Here is a 22,708-nt window from a genome sequence, read left to right on the forward strand (position 1 = left end):
GATGGCAATAGGTACCAAAGAACAAAAACACAATGTCCAAAAATAGCTGCCAGAGCTTTGTTGATGATGTGAAGCTACAATTTTGAAATACCAACACTCATGAAGTCATGAAGTCAGGAAGGATGAAATCACTTCCCAGAAAAAGGAAAATGAGCCAATGCTGAAAGGAATGGCTGTATATCAATTGAATAACTTGGACACAGCTTGAATTAAACGCCAAGGGAGACAATCTTTAACACATAGGTCAACTACTAATAAAAATTTTCCAAAACTTCTTGAACTTGAAAACTTCCTCACCGTCACACTCAAAATAACATTGATTTTCAGTGTAGCCCTGGGAATCGGTGGGAAAAAAAAGAAATATGCCCGGACATGTTCTTGACCTCTTCCCTTGGTCATGTGTACAATCACAGTGTGATGCATGCCGGGCCTCTCAGTAAGACTTGGGATGGGCGTGTTTCACTCAAATACAGCTGTGTTGTGGATAGACTTACACTAAGCTACACATAAACACACCCATACTCATAGGAGCCGAGTTACCAGGGTCAGAATGTTACACAGTTTGAAAAATTTGTGTTTTATGTGGCACTTCTGTGTCAGCATGAGAATACTGGCCACAGAAGAGAAGTTTTATGGTGGGGCCACACACACAAAGACACTATTAAACATCAGCCCAGGCACTGAGCGCAAAAACTGAAGCACACAATATGGCGTACCTGTTTGAGCACGTCTAACCCCACTTATAATGAACCACGTTTGCTCGAGATCAGGGATGTCAAACCCATTGGATATTGTGGGCTACACACGGTCTACTTTGATCTTAAGTGGGTCGGACCAGTGAAACTCCCCTTTCTGTCAGGGTAAGGAAGTTTAACTACACATTTAATCCATGAGATATCCTAATATAAGCAAAAGAGTTACAGTTTCAACATTATGTCTCAGTTTTTGAACATGATAAAGAAATGCTGTTGTAGTAAATGAAAGAAATCTGTTAGCACGACTACAGAGAAAAGTCCTGGCATGCTTTTGCCCAGACTGTCCTTCAACTGTAAAACAGGTTTTGTTTTTATTTTCCCAAAGCCACCCGGTGGGCTGGATTGGTGTCTGTTTCAGGCCAATTCTGGCCCTGAGGCCTTATGTTTGACCCCCCTGCTCTAGATACAGTGTTGAGTCAGAGCTATCAGAAAGATTATTACATCAATACAACTCTCTCCAGGTGGGCTGGAGATGCTAATTCTAAGTCAATAAGGAATTCTTACCAGACTTGGTGATATTTAAGCTCTACTCTTGCTACTTTGATCTGCTACAATTTATTTGTACAGCCCAACATAATGCATGTATAAATGGTATTTACTTGCCAGGATCAGCAATATTTTCCAACCCCCCAAAATGGACACTTCAGTAGAAGAGTACAGAGTGTCCAAGAAAAAAGACTAAAACAAACTGAAAACGCAGTTCCAATATAATCAATAATGGAGTCCAGCAGATGACAGTAAGTAAAAAAAAACAACAACTTAAGACTTAGCTTACCTACCCAGCTATGTGGCTCCGTGTGGGCTGAAGTATTCTGAGGCTGACAAAAGCAGTGGTGTTTCAGAAAAAGGCAAAGGTCGTCTGGAAGCAATTTTCCTGCACAAAGGAAAAGCAAGAGAAAAGAAGACAGGTGTCAGCTTAATGTCATCATCACGCAGCCCAGTAAGCTCCTTTGACAAGTCAGATCCTGTATATAGGCTCGTGAAATTGATTTCTGTTTCAAAATGACAAAAAACTAAGGGGAAAAAAAACACAAGTTGAGAACAAAAACTTTATTTTGATAAAGTCTGAGTTCCACTAGAAAGAAACGACAATTGTGCAGTTTGAAAAGTTTGGAAATCAAGAGTTCACAGATAATTTTTTCTCTTCAAGAGACCGGTACGGCGCTGAGCGACGGCACGGTTAATAATGCTGGGGGAGGGAACGCGGAGCGCGAGCTGCTTCATCATCTTAACTACAGATAAAACTAACCTAAAAAATCTCTTAAGAGGAGGCAGGACTCTCGCCGCTATCCTGCTTTTTCACTAAAAGCACCAACACACAGTCTAAGGCAAGAAATAAAGAAGTGCTCTACTCAACAAGGGCAAATATAATTAATAACAGCAATAGTAGGAGCAATCAGACATAGTAATAAAATATCTTCTTTGTGCTTTGTGGTCAGTTCCTGTCCACAAAGCACCAAGCTTGGAATGAGGCTGGCAAAACACCGCTCCCTCTTGGTGTGTCATAATCTCCATACGCATTCATATCAACCAGTCACAAACCTCAGCTCGCATTAATTATGCCAACAGACTAAGCCAATCCAAACCCCTTCTCCACAACACATCACATCCTGATTTCTCTTTAAAAGCCATGACTCAACAGAATTAGACATGAACCACTCCCCTGCCCTAAAGTCATCCCTGTAGGCATGGCATTCTGGATTTGCCCACTTATAATGTAGTCTGCTCAGGCAAGAAACCAAGCTATATAAGGAATTGTTAGGGCAGACCTCTGCTAGTGGCTCTAAACTGTTAGAGTTGGGGGCTGGGGAGTCTACACTGAAAGGTTTTTTTTTTGTTTGTTTTGTTTTAAGAGGGTCAACTTGCTAAACATGACTAGGCCCTTAATGTATAATCCAACACTAATATTGGCAGAGGGTGGGGGAGGTCGGCAGGTGTGAGTACTGGGAATGTGTCAATATTGGGGAGTACCCACAAGTATTTGGTGAACATTTATACTAGGAATTAAGCCACTTTTTTTTAAATAGTCATTACTCTTTGCAGTATTTTTAAATTGTAAGGTATGAGAGGGACAATGAAGGAGAAACTGAGTCTGAGATGCCACAAGTCTCAATAAGCGTGACAAGTTGCATAAGAAGTCAGGGGGAAGTGCTCCACATATGAATTTAAAAAGATCAGTTCTCCCCGGGTTTATGCTCGAACACTTCTTTCCTCTGGCTCTAATCGGCAGGGCACTACAGTGTTTCTACAAGGCAGACAGACACAAGGAGCTGCACAACTCTTTATGGCAGTTAAGCAATGGTAATGAGGCAAGATACAGAGCTGAGCACACTAGGCTACTGCCACTGCAAAGTGTTTTATTGCATCCCAACAGCACTACTGCACCCACTGCTTGTTCTGTGCCTATATTGTAATGGCTCTGCAAACTTTGATGAATTACTAGCGGCTGATTGCGCTATGGACATCTTTCATGTATAACGTTTGGGAAATCGTTACTCTAAGATCAAAACTGAAAGGCTGAATCGACCTGCTGTGTCGAGAGTAGGATTTGTAACAGGTTCTGACATGACAACTCGCATGTTCAGCAGCCCGTTTGATCAAAAGAAATCTCTATGGGAACGAAACATGCCAAACTCAACAGAACCCAAATCAAGGGCTTAGCGTGTTACTACCCCCCATATCACACATGACATTATGGTCTCTGAACAGAAATGCAAAGTTTTAAAGACACATGCATGATAGCTTACAGCAATCCTGTGAACAGGATCACTGCAAAAGTATTTGATTTACAGAGACACGGAGTGTAAAGCTATGAGGGCTGCCATGATGCTAAAATACCGATACGCAGGAAAATACTAAAAAAACATTTTCAGTACCACGGGGAAGATTTTGATCCCACCCTGCAACAACAGAAGTAATAATGAAGTCACATCTCGAAAAAGTCGACTTGCTAATTTTCAATGAATTTGCCTATTTTTCCCAAGTTTGGCTCGTCCCCACTCTTAGGTTTACTGCTAGAAGAATAAACAAGGCTGAAGGGAGTAGGGTTTGGTTTTTTGTAGTATAAGAGGAAACCCCAGTGCTTATTCCTAAACCGCAAGGTGACAGAATTCACAGAATGTACTCACATTTAGAAAAAAGACAACTTTCATTGTGTAAATTGTGGTGGGAAACTTGAGAAACTTCAAAAGGATTTTATCATCATGAGGCTCCTCTGCTCTGCTCAGCTCGCTGTTTCTGTGACAAACTCATGCATCCCAAGGTCTGTTATACATAAAAACCCTGCCTTCTTTATCTGTGTTTAACAGGTATTAATTACCCTTCACTTTATGCTGAACAAAGAACCTTGTGTGCATTGTCACCCCTCACAAAACACCTATCCCGGGAAACAGGGTGGACTCAAATATCATACAAATAAAACACCAAAGGACATGTTAAAGCCTTGATTTCAGTTTTAAGGAGTTTAACATTCAAAATAAGGTTCTGTTGTCTTCATGGGATGTGCAGATGTTTGTCCCTTTCTTGCATGTGTTTCCATTAGCTGTATGTCCAGGGTAAATAGGCGAGGAAGTCACAGGACGGGCAGCTGACTGCTATGGTCCACAGAGCATATCTTCAGGCCAAGACCCTGTTCATAAGATAACAACTTTACCATGACCCTCAGAGGAAATATTTGAGCAAAAAGAGGCTCAAATCCAGTCACTGGATAGTGCTAAATGCATTCACCAGGAATAAAAAAACAAAAACAAAACCCCCCCACTCCAACCTCATTCAGCATCAGCCAGCCACTCCGTCTCTCTGGTAAATGGATTATGTCATGACTCAAGCATCTTGTAACCTAAGCAGACTGTGACAAGTGACTGAGTAGATGTAATATGTGTGAAAGAATAACCATGCAATGCTAAACAATGAGCTGGAATGGAGTGCTACCAAGTAGTACATTAACCATGATGTCATTAATGGGCATCTTAGAGCCAGGGCAGAAAAAGCACCAGATCCGATCCAAGAGTCAGGGCCTTGCATTGTATTTAGATGGCATCGGTCACTATATTTAAATGCGATTCTGCAGGAGGACAGAAAGGGAGCCTGACGTCTTCCATGCTGCTTAATAAAATCCTGTTATCACAGGCCTAATGTGAGATGTTTCAATTGTCTTGCTTTCGTAGTATTTATACATTTTTCTCGATCTATGTTCCTTCTAAACTCCCCGGCTTTCTTTTCCCTTTCTCTAAATACAGTGGGCCCACTGTTCAACTCCCAGGGTGGGAAGCTGGCTCTACATCTGACACATCCAAGGACAAAAGGGAAACTCCAGATTGCCGTGGTGAGGGCAGCCACCCGTGGCAGTGCTCAGCAGGATTCCAGTTGTTTATGGTTGGCACTAATTACAGATTGGGAGACTCACCATGCTCTAGAAACTTCAGTTGGCACAAAGAAAGGAGAAAACGCGCTTTGACAAGAAAAAACACAGGGTAACCATTAAGACTGTCTCCCCTTGCAGCAAGCCAGATAAAACATGGAGTGATGTAAACTCATTAGGATGGCTGAAAGGCATCACTCAGGATCGAATTGAAACTCCAAGGCAAACGTTCCCTTCTGCATGAACGCAATGTTTTTACATTATTGCTACCGTTATGTAAAGAGCATGCACGTGTGAAGTTGAATTCAGACTATAAGGTGTTGCTAATCAGAGCCTGACTGATACTGTGTCAGACGACTTTTGTTATGTGTAGTTATGACTCAATAAAAACATAATATGACAACGCAGTTTAAAAATAATCTTGTTTTGTTGTCAACTTTCTCCCATATCTGCTTTTTAGATTCTCATTTATGGATGCAGATACCAAATAGCCAACTGTGGTTGATATATCAGCCACGCTGATACATACATGAGATTAAGTATCTCATCCAATAGGAGATGAATTCCTCCTTTTTTTAAAGACACCTGTCTTTAAAGAGCTCTCCAAAGCTGTCTTCATCTTTCTCACTAAATATGGTTTTCTGCCCAAAATTCACCAGCGACAATTTGTCTCCTGCACCAACACTTTAACAGCATACAGCATCTTGTTAACTGTGCGAACATATTTTCTTTTCCTTTCAAAGACTTGACTTACAAGCTAATAGCCCATTAGGCCCCAAAAGGTGAGCAAGTTTAAAAATAGCATAAAGTTCAGACATAATGATTTAAAGGTACAGCTTATATTAAGTCAGAATAAAAACTTCAAAGAAAGAAATACAATTGTTGAACATAGCTGTTTGTTTGAGCTGACAAGAAAGGTATCGGGAGTCAGAGAAGGAAATTAGCAAATCAAACGGAGCGCTGAGTAAAATCCAGCAGACAGTCCCTTTGAAATGTACACTGCAGAGGAATGCTTTATCCAAACAGAGTAGCTCACTGCTTTGCAATTAAACACTCAAGTATGTTACACTCCCCTAAGCTTAGTGCTAGTTAGTTTCCCTTGTTTCAAATGAAACTAACAGCTTTTAAATTTAAAAAAAGAAAATGTAAACATAAAACAATCTTAAAAAAAATTTGAAAGTCTTCTTTGTTCTATCCAAATCTTTGATCACATCTATGATGAGCCCTGGAAGGTGAAACATTTGCTTTTAAGTGTTTTCATCCATTCATTTGGATTCTGGAAATTTGTTTGTTGAGCTCTTAATCAAGAAAATTAGTCTGATTTCCAACTAAGCTGGATACTATATGGAAGATGAAGCTTAGTTTTTCATGCACAGACTTAACTTGAGTGAGCTGGCTGGAAATATCTATTGTCAAAGTACACTTGGTAACTAACTTTAGCACTTTTTGAATAAAGTAGTATGAATAAATATGAATGAGTTGGTATGACTGTGTCAGTAAAATAATTCTTGATTTCTAAATGTATTGAAGTCATGTTTATTTTAAATGAGATTTGAATAAAGATTTTGATTTATATCTACTATTAATAACATTATTGCCTAATAACAACTTGTGTCCCACATCATTACTCATCGCAAATGAAACAAACTTTCTCTTATCTCTGATCTCCTATGCTACCATCAGCAGAGACTCTGTCACATGTTGGTGCAGGTGCTCTACTCTTGTATTTGGAGAGAAAAAGATGTGCTGGCAAAAAAAAGAGAAATTTGCAAGCCAGATACGCATGTATGCTCTATTTTTACATCTTTACATCTTATTTCCTCTTCAGCGAAGCGAAGAAAACAAACACTCAACATTTCTAATGAAACTCCTCCTTAATATGCCAAAGAAAACCCGAGGGAGGAACGAACCCTTATGTCTGAGCATCATATTTTTACTTTGATCTCACAATATGCCATCCCAGGACTGAATCCAGACATAAAAAATTAACTGCATAATGGAGCTTGTGCTGCTGTATCCTGTTTGCCAGCCACGTGCTCATTGGCCAGTTTGTGCACAACCTCTGTTCCTGTCAGTCAACAGTCCTCTGGATCATAGCACTCCCAGCTCCTCCTCCTCCTTCTTCTGTTCCTGGCCCAAATCTAGTGGCTGAATGCCAAAACCTGGGCTGGACACCGACCTGCTATCATGATCACCATGAAATTTCACAGGCAACGAGTTAGTTCAAACACAAAATCTGCAAACTTGTTTCTCTCATCCACCACTTATTCTTTCCCAACATTCTCAGACAGACACGTCACACTCGTCTCATCCCCTGCAGACATTTTGCCAGGGGTCCCCGATGAGCTGCTAGCCTGATATAGCTGTGGTATGGGCTGGGGTGTGGGCCAGAGTCTGAAGGAATGGGAGTGTTTGTTTTCTTCCCATTCAATCTTCATGCGATCAAGATCATGTCGCGCACCATGATCTTCATCAAGCCCTTGCACCACCAGGAAGGAGTTACAGAGATATGACATGCACTGTTATTGCTAATGAGATCACAGTGTGGATAGGCTGTGTGTGTGCGTGTGTGTGTGTACTCAGTGTGACAGAGAATGAAGCGGGGGGGCTTCGATGAGTTAAAAATGTAATTTGAGATGTTCCCTCGCTCTGCTGGGCAACTTAAAAAAGGGGTGAGTCTGCAAATTTAATTTGAGCAGCACCAACAGGATTATTTGTGGGAAAGAGTCTTGCTATGTCAGGCAAGGTCAGGCAGGAGATGTTTGTTTACAAGTGGGGAGGTGGTGAATGCTGGGAGGCTTTTTTGTGAATGTTGTGTAACGTCGACGAAATGCCAGGTGACAGAATAAGGTACGATTGCTCTTCTCACTGTAAAGTGCACAGCTTTTGAAATGCTCTTCTGTTCAGTCCAAATGTAGATTTAACTCACAGGACTAAGGAAGGACAAAAGATGAATCATTTATGGGCCAAAGCCAACTTTTACTACCGAGCTTGACCTTAATTTGAAAATTTCTACTTCTCAGACCTGTGAGCGAGCGGTCACTCGCCACTTTACGAGGTTTACAGAGTCAAAAACAGTACCATCCACTGCAAAGGTCCTGCTATAAATCCAATGCTGCTTCAACTCTATGATGATGATTCTTCTAGATGTGGTTTGTGGTGCTTATTTCACATTTACTGCACTGCGGTATAATACATGCAGGATGTTAGGGTTGTGCTGATGGACGATGATGGCGTTGATCGATGATGGTCAAAGTGCGCAGTAACAGCTCGCCAGTCAAGGCGATGTTTAGCTCATCTCCACACTGATGCATTAAACAGACATTATCATTATTATGACAATCATAATAAATTGTGCCTTCCTTTTATCTCGCTTCTGAACTTGCGCACCCACACACCCCTAAATATATCTGTGCTGCATCAGAAGTTCACGTCGCAGACTTCAGGACACTTTGAAATTAATGTTTTGTGTAGAGCGGCTATACTGATTGATGGACAACATTAAATGACAGAAAACAGAAGGATATTTTTGACTGATGCGACTGTGCTCCTTGATCACATCTCCTTATTTTTGCCCCCATCCACTGTGAAAAACTCCAAGAACAGCAGAAGAGAGACAAGTAAGTAATCTTACACATTTAACAACGTGTCCACTTGTGTTCACGAATTACAATAAAGGTAATTAATTCAAGGCTGTATGTCTTTCATTTGTTTTTCCTCCTGCCCACAGAATCATTTATGCCACTATAAGTGCAAACATCAATGCCAACAAGCTATATGATCACTACATGTAAAAACAGCAGCGGGATGCCAAATAATGAAAATCTTTTTTTTTTTAATCTTTTATCAAAACCACTGAACAGATCGTTTTTATTGTTTTGGTTCTGTGGTTTCATGTTGTTGTTATTTTATTTCTGTTTTATGATGTAACTAAAGTGCTTTATATTTCATATACTCCTAATAAGGCGGCTGTGTCTGTTTATCCACCTTCACTCTACGATTTCATGTGATAGCAAATGTGATTTTCATGTTACTGAAATCTCACCAATACTGTAATATTGGGCATATTAACTGCCCAGCTATAAATTTTACTACACCGTCCACACCCAAATGGGTCTCTATTTTTGCCAGTAATTTATGTGCCAACTCTACACTATTCACTTTATGATGTGAAAATTGGGTTCGCTGACATTAAGTCTCCTTGATGGTCTATGCTGAACAAAATAGTAATAAAACAGTGATTAGATTGTAGAAACGCGACACTGCCAGCATACATTTCAGTCACCCGCTACAGTTCAAGACAGCACTTAACACAATGTTCCCAAAGCCCAAATCAGCTAAAGCCGAAGCAACTGAAGACAAATATTGAAGTCAGTCGGGTTCATTAGTGAATTAGAACAAGATTAGAAACAGCCCATCTGACTGTAAGAGCAAAAGATAAAAAACAGACAATTTCTACATTTCACATTTGAATGGGAACAATTGAGTCATGATGACCTAGTTAAGCATTTAGAACGCTGAAAGAAGGTTTAATGCATTTGCAATGTTAGAAAAAGAAACCATTACATAGCGTGGATTTGTAAAGAACCACGCTCATAGCCCCAGTTCGTCTCATCTGTCATTTATGAGACTAAATAATAGGAAGCACCTTAAAGCAACTATGAAACTCAGCAAAACCCTGCATCAAAAAGCATCGTTTATAAGACTTTTCTTTCTACAGGCAAAGCTGTATCACTGACAGCCTTTTTGATATCCAACAAAACCAACTGCAGTTCACCCTGAAAAGTTAACTTTCAGGTTCACTGCTATGGTAAACAAGTCCAAGAGCCTCGAGTTATGTCTGAGAGATCTTAGCACGACGTGGAGCAAGTTATTTTGAGATGCAAGGTGAGTCCACAAGAGTTACTGAGGTTAAAGGCTGGCCAAAAGTGCTCTCAACACATTCCAGCAGGCCAGAATTGTTTTGGCATCGCTGCAGCTACAACCCCTCACCGAGGCTTTGTCCTAACTCAAACAAATACTTGTGCAGATACATCACCGCAGATTGATGCCCGAAGAGGAGATTATCCTGCCATATATGGAGTTCAATACAGCTCATGTAACACTTCCTTTAAATCTACACAACTTGGAGCTATTCTCCAAAATTCAACATGAAAAAAAAAACATTTAAAAAAAGGAAAACTACAGACATGGAGACAGAGAGAGCATTTTCCCCCTCCTCTTAGACAGGTTTTGTCAGAGGGCTTTCTGTTTCCCTGTTCGGTAACGCTGGTCCAGTGTAAAACTCTGTCAGAGCAAATCCCCTAAAGCAGTCACTAGGCCAGCCTGATGCCAACACTGTCCTAGATCAAAAGCCGGCGCTGAGAAACACTGGTGATGCAGGGGATATTGTTCACCTGCTCCAGAGATGTATGATGACTGTGCCGAGAATGTGTGCAGGTGTACAGCACGCACATGAGCAGGGCGACCTCAGATGTATGAGCACGTCTGTATAGTTAGGAACGTCAGGTTTACATTTAAAACATCTTTACTTCAGTTATTGGCATTACCCCTTATTACCCTTCCTATTATAGGTAGGTGACAGAAAGAGGAAAATGATATATTTGCAATAACACCAGCAATCTTCTATCTTATAGATCACATTCAAACAAGCCAAATGCCAGACTGCATTTTTGATTTATTGGCACAATAAATATGTGACACAAAGAGATTCAAGGAACTCTAGCGAGGTGAAGAAAAAAAGCCCTTAGTCTATTAGTCTGTGTCCAAAAAAAAAAAAAAAAAAAAAAAAAAGTCCTAATCAAGATCTTCGATCAATGATCAAAGAGTACCTGAATATGGCAGAGTGTCTTTCCTTCATCCTGCCACCCCTAATCTTGAATGTCAGTTAAGTGCAACCTGTAGCTCAGTGAGCAAAGAAGAGGAATGATTCGACATCATGAGAACTGGAGGGAGAATAAATTTACATTTCCGGATTTAATCGTCACACAGAGAACCTGAACTGAATTGTGAGATTGCCAAAGCCAGCGCTATAATTCATCTCAGATTTAATCACCAGAAATGCAGAACTGTGGGACCGAGCCTGGAGGCACTCAGCTTCTAAATGAAATTGGAAACCAGATTCGCCCTGATTTTGATCTCCCTCTACATATTGTTAGCTTTTATTTGGCCGTCTTCCGTCCCAGCCTTAGGCAGCAATTTGTGTTAGTTCTCACAGTGAGGGAGGCATAAGGAGCTAAGACAGCAAAGAAGTTTAAAGAATACTTTATTGAGCTTCCTGGTTTGTTTCTCAGCATTTCCTTTATTATTACACTTTAAACAAAAAGTGCATGTGACAGCAAGCACATTTCTCTGACTTAATATAGCCCAGTTAGTATATAACACAAAGATGAACGTGGTCAACCAGTCACCAGTATCAAGACATGGTTGCTGGTCCATATAATCCCATAATCACTGCAGAAATACGTGGTAATTCCAAAGGGTTCCCAAACTTCTTGCCAATGTAAATGGCACTACCCTCCAGCCTAGCGCTATCTGACACACAGGAGTGAATTTAAAATCAAAACGGGTATAGCTTTCAGCCTCCATACTGCTCAATTATCATCCATCCACTTTCCACTAACCACCAAAAGCAATAGCTAATGTAATATTTGACATGACGCACATCAATCAGCTGTTAACTAGACATTGATGAGGCCCTGCATTAGTTTTTACAAGCAGTCGAACCGGTGAAAGGTCTGGAAGACGTCAATAATAAAAGGGGCTTTACGTCACCACTAGCCCTGGTTTTATGGACCCAACAAGACAATGATGATGATGATGATGATGATGACAGGAATAGTCTATCTCACACTCACTAGTGAGATCAAAAGGAGAATATCTGACACCATTAAATCACTGGTGGAGCAGCTTTAGCCCAATAAGCCAGTTTGGGATGTACTAAAAAGCCAAACATTTGCTGCTCTGTGAAGAGGAGACACACTTTTGAATGACACACTTTAGCGAAAGGGCAAAGTTTGACACGGGGCGAGCAGCAGCATTATGTTTTAGGCCAAAGTTATATGGGTCATAACTTAATATAATAGGAAAGGCTACAGTAAACTCTTTGTCTGATTGCTCCTGTCTCATGTTACTCGTCTAATGGATGAATTAAAAAATGCAAGTAATGTGCGTCTGTAAAACAAGCAAACATCGATGTTGGTGAAATCTATTTTATATGCACCACCGCTTTATAATAACACAAGCTCGGCTGATAGCTCGTTAGACTTACATTCTCAAGGTCAGCACTTGAGCTAACAGCTTATCAACAAAGCCACAGCCTTGAATTTCCCAGATAATCACAAATGTTTGCAAAGTCAACATTCTTCTAAAGGTTAAACTAAACATTTCAACAGTGAGTGAATGGGACCTCAAAATAGAAAACAAAGCCAGTGCAGTAAAGATTAGCAACATTAACATTGCGAATTACCGTTTGAATAATAAATCCTGGAGCAGATTTTGCTAGGTATTTGGATTGAGGCCCAACACAGAAACAAATCTTATTAGCTTTTTTAAGGCTTTGTCCCACTGCTTTAATGCACGTTTGAGCACATAAATAACACATGTATGAGGACACCAACTTTCACACAGACCCACACAAATTGGCTGTGGGTGAGACTTGAATGTCCCATTTCTAAATGATCCAACACCCAGGCAGAAGTAGAAGCCTTGTGGCTGACATACGATCCAAATGCTGCTGTGATCTTAATTATCCACAGTGTTCCCAGCACTGACTCAAAAAGTGGTGACACTTGAGCCAACTGGAATGATGACATGTCAGGTCACAGAAATCAGAGAAAAAAACTGAAAAATGTCAGTTGTATTTCCAGCTACTAACACTGAATTACTGAATACATGAAATATCTCTGATTTCATGAATGACAAAAAAAAATAACAATAGTCAACAATAACAATAGTTCTGCCGTTCATCCAGTAAATTCATTTGAACTTCTTCTGACATTTTCCTACCTGGATGACTTGGATGACATTACACTGACTTTTGGTAAGCGCAGTGTTATTGCCTGATAGCTGCAAAATGTACTCAGAAGAAGTCGCGACCTGGAGCTGCCAGCATGAATTACACCGAGACCAGACTTCCCAAACAAAACACAATCGGGCTCCAGCTTTGCCTCGATCATAGACAGAGCTGAAGATTTGGAGATGGCTTCTAGCCCACACTGCACTTTATCAGGATCCAATGACCTTCTAAAATCAGGAGTGTTTTTGCTGTGAAACAGCAACATGGCCAAATGCCTCACAATGTAACAAGGTGAACAAGGACTGTGGCATTTAATAAATAAAAAAATAAAAAAAGAGGTACGTGTGAATTTTAAACAAGTTTGCTACTTATACTGAAATAATACATTTTGACCAAAAAAAAAACAAAGATATAAAACTACATTGTTTCTGTCAACTGGCTAAACTTCAGTCCATGCAATCCTGGTAGCAACATGTACTTTCAACTAGTTTTCTTGATTGTGTCCACAACAAACACTACACATGCCCGGTCACAGGAAGCGTGACTGCTTCATGGCTCCATTACTCGACTGTTGCCAGGCTAACTTCACCACAGCTGCCTGTAATGTGTGTTGGACTCCTAAGTTAGCAGCATAGAGAAGAATTACATTAGTTGTTTCAAGTTTGCGTTTTGTTCTTTTCCAGGAATTAGATGAACTACACACATTGTATACTAAAATGTTACCAGTATGAAATCCTGAGAATGTCACTGATTCTCATTCTGATACTGATGTTTTTCCCATAAATTCTGTGTGCTTCAAATCACAAGTTAAGTACAGCCAGGCCTTTATTTGTGAATGCATGGACAACTGAGTGTGGAATATTGAAATAAATGTTAACGACAGTGGTGGGGGTTTCCAGATCCATTGTGTGAGGCTCAACTTTGGTCACAGAGGCACTGTGGGGGCATCCATGTGCCATCCATGTGACCGCAGAGCACAGTCACTGCAAAGCACATGTGGATCTTGTAAGCAGGCTCAGAAATAGTATAACAACTACTCCTTCATGGTGTGCCTGTCTACAAGAAAGTACTAAGCAAAATTACTTATGAGAAAAAAAATATTTACATCCTTATGGTAATCTGTATAAAGATAATCAATGCAGGAAAATAGTCCCAATCACTGATAGACTGTATCATTATTAATACTGATACATGAGTAAATCTTTCACCATTGTAGCTATATTTGCGCTGGACTGCACTAACTGCTCATCATCAATCCAAAGTAACTGTAGTGGCACTGAAGTACAAAATGGCAATAAAGTAAATATTCACATGAACGACAAGGAGTTTAAAGTACTTAAGTCAAAAGCCTACTGCCCCCAATCTCAACGTATATCAGGAATGCAAAGATGAACCTGATAGAGAGTGAAAGACATAAAATATAAACCTCACTTTGACGTAAAATCCAGGTTAAAAGCTGCAGTAATAAGATCTGAATCTGGTACCACTGCTACTTTTATACAACAGGAATGCCTTTGAGCAGCTGTATGTGTGTACATCTCATAACCCCTGGGTCACACCTGTTACCTTGCTAAACCTTTGTCCCAGAGCAAGCTCAGGGGTCAAGGATCAAAGGTCATGGTGTCACATGACACATCCTTGACAGATTTGTTTCGGTCCAGTCATACTTATACCTTCTACCATCTGAGAAATGACCTTTTTTTAGGTTGCTGAATTTTCTGCAAAGCAAACACCTTCATAATAACACCAATTATCAGCATTATTTCTTGTAAACTGAAACAAAAACAAACACAGGTTCTAATGAAATGACAGACTAAGGGTGTGAGAATAACTTTCAATTCATGACGGGTTTTCTGCAGTTAAGCAAGGATGATGCATACTGCAAATCTCTAACACTGACTTAACCATGCAGTCCCACATAACGCACTTCAATAACCTCCAAACAGCAGCACTAAAAGATCAAGTTGCCAGAAAATACTTGAGCTCAATTAAGTCCCACCCACACCGGAGGAAAACGACTTTGTATTGCATAAATGTGCCTCCGTGTCAATTCTGGCTGATAAATGCCTAAAAGCTGCAGCAGAGTGGGATGCACTAACAAAATCGTACAGAACCTCGAGGTAGACAGAGGCAGAAAGAAATGAGCGATCAGCAGGAAGAATAAGAAAGCTGTGGGACTGTAAGAAAGTTATTTTCTTACTGCTCAGACATCTAAATTTTGTGCACACAGCTAATTGAGTTTAAAAATTCCAATCCTAAACCCATATGCTCCAACTGGACACAACATGGGCACTCCCATATTGATTTGCTGTTCGACTTTGTGTTTTCACTTAAATATGAAAAACCTCATTACGGTATAGGTAATATTGCAATTATGCAGCAGTGTATCTCAGGACGTGCTATGAAGTAACACCAGAGTAATGTAGCACCTGTGTAAGTAACAAGTAATGTGTAATAAACTGACTTTTTTCGAATAATATCCAACATTAGGCACCAGGCACTGACATCAATAAAGCTTCATCAATATAGCGACCTCGTCATGAGACTCAGATTAATCCATAACATATTTTACTTTAATGTGTTCAGCGCTGTCACGCTGCTCTGTACCAGAGTAAGGATGTTTAAACACAAAGCTCATTAGCTCAAACTACAGTAATTTATGGAGAGCGAAATCCTGTTTGTGTGTTTTCAATTTCATAAAACATTCAAAAAACAACACTGTAAACTTCCTATCCAGAGGGATAATATTACTGACCCCGTGAAATGAACAATCAGGCAGCACATACAGTGTGTGAATGTGTGCGTGAATGGGTGGATGACTGGATATGTAAAGTGCTTTGGGGTCCTTAGGGACTAGTAAAGCGCTATATAAATACAGGCCATTTACTATTTACATAATCTACTGATGAAGATTCTTCAGCCATTCTGAGTCATATTCTTGGTTACACCTGACTAAAGTTTGCACTGTTAAGTTTTCATACAACAACTTTTTTTTTGGAAATCCACAGGCTGTTTTATTTATTGAGAAAAAAAACTGTACCAGGATCCACTTTTTAAAAAAAAACCCCAAACAAATAGTATTTGACAAACAAATAGGAATGACGCCCAGTTCAGGCAAAACTCTGGGTCACTGAACTAACCAGCTAACAAAGACAACTTTCATTCCAGTTCACAACACAAAAAGATTCTGAGACATGTCTCCGAGCCAACGCATCATCCAAGGCATTTACAAAAAGGAGCCCAGTGTAACGTAAAAGGTCATTTAGATCCCATTTATATCATTTACAGTTTGGTAGCATAGATCAGCACCACACCTGACAATCTGTGATGGGCAAACAGCAAGGTCAAAGGCAAAAAAAAAAAAAAAAAGAAGAAAGAAAATGCTATTATATCTTGCTCCAATCACCTCAGCATATAGCCCTACTGCCAGACTGCACCTCCATCAGTCAAACAGCGAATCATAAAACCTCTTGCAGCTCTGTCAACCAGAGAAAACACTATCTTCTTGTTGCTCACCACAAAGAATGTCAGGTATGTTTGCAACTCTGAGATACTGCAAACAATCCAACAATTTTTGTGTTCGCACACTTCAGGACGGGGGATAAGCATCCACAGGGCACTTATCAGAAGGGAAATCTGAGATCGGCAACTTGGCCTCCCTCTCGTCTGCCTCCACCGGGTGAGGTAACAATCCCAGATGCCCACCTTTGTTGACATTGTAATCAAAACAAAAGAAAGGAGCAAGCAAAAACAAGGACCGACAACCTCAATCCCACATGAACGCACAAAGCAGAGCTCGTTTATCAAGAGCTCAGCGTCCGCTTCTGTCAACTTTTGCTGGCAGTGACTCGTAACACTGAAACAGAAGAAAGTTTTACTTTTACAATCAGCGATAAAAAAAAATCAAAACAAAAACACCAGACCAATTAATACTTAATTAGACCAAAGTAAAGGGTATTTTAAGAAATCTGGCAATTCTTGTTTTTCCTCCTCTTTAAAAGTAACGCAGAATCCATGACGATCTTCAAAAACAACGGGACAGACAGTTGACTACAGATAACACGCCTGGCTCGACAGATGGAAGGCAAAAGTATCACTTTTTTTAAAAAAGGGTGCTCGAGCTCAGTTTTTAGGTAGCAATTTAAGGAAGGTTTTCACAACACTAGTGGTGAATTCTGTATTATATTTAAAGCTGTAGATTATAATTTCAGCCTTGTGATTAGGCCATATTAAAGAAACAAAACAGAAAAAAACAAGCTGACACAACAAACAGATGCATTTGAAAAGCAGTCCCAGTGAAATGCAGGACAACAGCATCTATTTTGCAACACAGGTCCCACTGTTGGGTTTGATTTAAATGGCTAGTTGAGTGGGATACAGGAGGATCGGATTCTCTTTTCTTTCTTTTGTTTTTGTTTTTTTGGTAAGATGATCATGTGATCATGAAGCCCAGTGTTAACAATCAGTTGAATCTCTGAGTGGGAAGAATGACACACAAACTGGTGAACCGACACCTGTTTATCAGTATTGCAAGGAGGACTCTAGCAACCCACTCACTCCAAACAACCAGGAGGTGATCTTTAAATACATGCAGTTTATGCATTAAAACAGTACAATCTATAGGGGCACTACATGCATGTGACAGAAAGTTGATTTCTTTTTTTAGTTTTGTTGCATATAATCTGCACATAAATGCACGAGTGTTCGGCGGGGAGGAAAGTAACAGTGCTGAGAATAGCGAAACATCCTCTTTCCACTGTGTTTGTTATCCCCATTCAGGGTGGTGACTTCTCTCTCTCTTTCTCCCTCGCTCTCTCTCACACGCACACACACGATCCCATCTCCCACTCCCCACTAAAAGACCCCTGGTGTTCCCTGGACCCCTGTTTGGTCAGCAGTTTAAAGTTAAGCTCTGCCTATCCTGTTCTGTAAACACGGCCAAGCTGTGTTTTGGGGATGGGCTCAATTCCACACCAGGTGTACGCAAAACCACACACGAGTGGCATCTTTTTGTTTGTGCGTTTGTTCTTAAACAAACTGATCTGTAGCCCTCCACTTCAGCCTTCACTCACTCAACTTATGACAGCAGCAGCAGCTATGTTACAAAGTCAGCACGCAGTCACTGATTAGCTCTCAGTTCGCTGAAGCCGAGCACGGCTAGCAAACTTCTCCGCTGGCTTCTCCTCACATCTCTATCCTGCACAAATCTGACATTACAACACGGAACCGCTAGTTTTTGGGGGGTTTTCCCTCCTCAAAGACACGACATACCTTCGCTGACAACCTGGAACTTGGGCAGCCGCAAGAAACTAGCGAGACTTGTGGCTGAGACACTTTCAATTTTGCGAAGGGGGGCGAAAAATGAACCCATAGCTAACTTTTCCATACCTTTTTTGAACGGCGAAGAGCTCCTCGTCGATACTATCACTTCTTGGCAGCCATGAACCCCGCTTCTGACAGCGTCGCCCTCGGCAGGAATAACGACAAAATCTGCCTGTGTTGTGCGACTGTGTGAGTGTGTGCCGCTCAACTCTTGCCAGTGCCCGTGATTTCTCCCACACCGCTCCTCTCTGCGTGGCTCCAGCAACAGCCGCTGCAGTTTTTTCCACCAGCCTGGCGCGGGAGCGAGCGCCCGGGATACTGGGCTGGCCTGAGAAGCGCGTGAACGCGCAGTTTGCAGGAGAGACGCCGAAGTGGGAAAAGTGGCCCTAAGAGATAAACAGGTCCGTGCGCTGTGACAAGGTAGTACAGATGCACACAGAGTAGTGTGTTAGCGACTGGGTAAAGGTTTTATCTGCCCTTGCGGTTTGTGTTTAGCTTAACCCAAATACACATATGTAGTCTTCAGGAAATCTGACTTTACTTTTACCATTTCTATATCGAGTGCGTGCATTTAAAATAAAGGTTATCTGAATACTGAGCGACTTCACTATATGTGAACTGAAAGAGTTATTTTCAGTAAAGCGATAAAAAAAACACCGATGCACTCTGCGAGTCTATTCTCATACATTATCTGAAGTGCTACTGTTGTGACATTTGTACAGCGCCATGTCCTTTCTGTTAATGGCAAACACGGTCATTATCGGTGACGGTAAATTATGACGTTACACTTCAAAGCACAAATTCATTTCCAATACTTCATAATCAAAAACTAATTATTCAAAACCTCATCTGTCTTGGAACGACAGTTTGAAAGGAGGAGGCAAACAGATGGATTCAAAGGCGCCCCGAGTGCATGCGTGCGTGTGTGTATGCACATGTGTGCATATGTCTGTTTGTGTGTAATAGTTATTGAAACGCGTTGAGTGCAGTTATTGAGTCTTTTGTTGACGTCATGCTTCTCTTAAGGGATGGTGACCAATGGAAAAAAAGAAATCCCCTCCTCCTGCTGCCTTCAGGCCCCCACAGCCAACTGAGTGTTAAAAACTAAACAGATATGAAACCACATGTAAGGAAAAATGTGTCATTTTTTTCTAACAGTTTGTACACTTGGCAACCAAGTGTGTGTGTGTGTTTAGGTTAGAGTATCAAACTTTGGTGTGATAGATTACAGATTAAGGGTTTTGGTTTGTGCCTAACAGAAAGGAAATAGGGTTTTGACAGGGGGTAACATCTGTGGCTTCGGTTTCACCTTGGAGGAAAAACGGTCAATTAACATAACACATAAATAATATCCTGGGTGGCAGCAACCTTGGTTTAATAGTACAGATCACATATTCTACCAGAGAATTTGGGAATAAGAGGAGAACCTGAAGGCAACATACTTGGGAAGAGGAGGAGGAACTGAGCCAGAAGTTGACATGTGGAAATGACTCAAGTTTTTTTTTTCCTCATCACATTCCAGGCATTGTTTCCTCCTCCTTACTGCCCAGGTCCTGGGCACCGAGGCCAAGGACTTTCCAGGGCTGGAGGAGAGTGAGTATGAATGAATGATGGATAAAAGGAAGCGGAAGGATGACTCTGATTTTCTTCTTTTTGCACGTGCAGAGTCACTTTGTCCTTCTCCAATTAAATAAATACAATGAAGCGGCATTGTTTCATCCTTTGTTGCCCCAGACCTTCTCTATGAGTGCCATGCTTGTCTGAGTAATTTGAAGAATATGAGCCTGTAAAATTACAAAAAATATTTTGGTATCGCAGTCACATGCGGCTCAAAAGTGTCTAAATGCAAGAAAAAAAAGAGACACTTCTATATTTTTTGGACAGCTTTTTATGTTGTAAGCAAAGAACATTTCATCAGAGTGGGAGCCGGGTTCAATGAGAGAGTGAGGCAGAGACAGGGAGATGTGAGTCAGGGTCGGCAAAAGAAAAGCGGTGAAGTTTGGACTGACTCATTGAAAGTAAGTGCACTGTCCCTGATAATAAAGCAGCAGAAAACTGACATGCAACTTTTTTCCCTATTATGGAACTAACAGAAGCTGACAGACCACACAGGAGAACATCCATCATCGCTGTGAACCTCAGACACCATTTATCTTGCTACATTTCTGTCTCATACGTTTGCTCGTTATAATGTGTTATTCAAGTAAACCCTCCAGAAAAACTTCCTTTGAAATTTGAGGTGTTATCCACCCCCGTTACTGTAAACCTCCTACTTCCAGACATAATGAGAATCTGCATCAGCAGATCAGAAACAGACCTTACAGAATGCGTCGGTTCAACTTTTTTTGGCACAAGACGACCGAGACCACAGCTGCAAAGAAGCTGCTCTGCAGCTGACCATAATAAAAGATCTTAATCTCCAATCTGGGAAATCAGCAGCCGAACATAAAAGTGATGCCAATGAACCGGTTTGATCATCTGAGCCCGTTTAAAGATAATGAGTAGTATTAGAAGTAAGGCAGTGCATACAAGCATTTCCATAAATGCATACCAGCTCGTGTAATTAAGCCAACACCAGCTTAGCTCAAGCCTGACTGACTGACAAAAGGTAGGCTCAATCTGACCATAATAGTGCATGTTATTATGGGAACAGAAGCCATTCAGGACACTGAGAGCGTCAAGTGCCAGTTCAGCACATGACGCCTGACTCATCCTCTCTCCTGTGAGTCACTCCCTCCTCCTTTTGGTCCAGGATCAGTGGCTCTCTGCTCCTCTCTCCTAATGTCAACCATTCTACCGCCTGGATACCGGCCAGCGATGCAGGCACTGCCCCGCTGAGGAAGAAGACTTTTTTTTATTTAATTGTTTTGTATTCCACCGGGTGTTTCTCTGTTAAGACAAAAGACTGGGTGTGATGACGGCGTGGCAAGAAGAGGGCAAAAAGAGACGTCACGAGGGACCGAAGTGCTGCTTATCTGTCCCAACAATTCTGTCATGTCCTAAAACAGAGGTTATCACACAAGGCAGACTGGCTGCTTGGAAGTAAGAGGGCAACATGTGAACCTCAAGGGAAAACGTGATAACAAGGCATCACAGGAGCCGCTACCGTCTGCAGTGTATTCCTTTTCCTTGTTGTTTTTACAGCTTTGGCCTAATATCAAAGAGAGAAAAAAAAGCTGTAGTTAAGCTCATTATACAAATGAGCTTATGACCTACTGCACACACTGATGCCATGTACATGAAAGGTGAAAGGTGATCCTCGAAGCTAAAAAGTCAAGCAACTCTAATAACATATGAGATCTCAATGTTAACAGAGCTCTGTAAGATAAAGTTTCTCACCCGTAGTATTTGGCATTGCGAATCAGTTGATCATGTTTGTTGACGCTAACAGGCGTGAATGTACACGTGGGTCAACAGGGCTGAAGCTGAAGCCAAGTGAGGTGGGAATGTGGATGTTTCCCGAGTTATCTCTTTGGGGGGTTTTCAGCAAGGAGAGGACTGAAGAGAAGACCAAAGCTATACTGGAGAACTCATAAAGGAAGACCCTGCTGTTAAATGGATGGATAGGTAGACGGTAACTTTGGGGTACCATGAGTCTATTTATCTATCACCACCAGCAGCTCAAGCTTTTCACTTGACAACTGGGAAATCTCAGGGTTCAAATTTTGTAAACATTGTTTTATCTTGCGCGATCCTGAATTCTCCTCTAGCACTTGTAGAAACCTGCAATCAGCTGGGATCAGGTTATATTCCAGTTTGCAAATGTTATCTGGAAACAGAATCTGCTAAGCATCAGTACCTTAACATGGTCACTGTGAACACGTTTATTCTAACATCACATTAGTCATAGTCAGGTTAATGTACAGATTGCTTATGTGCATAAACAACATAAGGTCTTTAACAGTAAATATTACCCCCAAAAGCTGGCGTTTGATCGGCTTCTGGGCTGTAAAATGTCAGACTTTCACAATGACCTGTTTCCAGAGGTCTCTTCACCAGTGCTGTATAGTGTACAGGAGCCGGGAGCTGGACTTTTGCAATGCAGTGGTCAGCAGCTCACTAGTTCACTGTATGAAATGACATACTGTCTCTGGGAACAGGACATCTGTTCGGAAAAATGTTGGCTGTGCTGCTATGATACATTATGAAGAGGAAGTGTCAGTTGTCACAAAAGGAAACGGGCATCAGTGAAAGGAAACAGGAAGGGCTCACAATGTAAAGTCAAAAGCTAATATAGCACTAACTTAGCAACTT

General features: G+C 41.0%; 1 protein-coding gene across 1 annotated transcript in view; it reads right to left on the minus strand.

The window, feature by feature from the left end:
• The window catches only part of peak1 (pseudopodium-enriched atypical kinase 1), a 104,045-nt gene extending 85,292 nt beyond the window's left edge, over window positions 1–18,753 (minus strand). The window contains exons 1-2 of the mRNA XM_085462437.1: window positions 18,521–18,753; window positions 1,531–1,629 (exon numbers count right to left, since the gene is read on the minus strand). The gene's annotated coding sequence lies outside the window, so the exon portion shown is untranslated. The remainder of the gene's footprint in view (window positions 1–1,530; window positions 1,630–18,520) is intronic.
• Between the last annotated feature and the right edge of the window lie 3,955 nt (window positions 18,754–22,708).

Source organism: Copadichromis virginalis, linkage group LG7 (assembly GCF_057382275.1).
Source record: "Copadichromis virginalis isolate Kocher_CV1m ecotype Utaka linkage group LG7, C_Virginalis_male_GT1.1, whole genome shotgun sequence".
NCBI lineage: Eukaryota > Metazoa > Chordata > Actinopteri > Cichliformes > Cichlidae > Copadichromis > Copadichromis virginalis.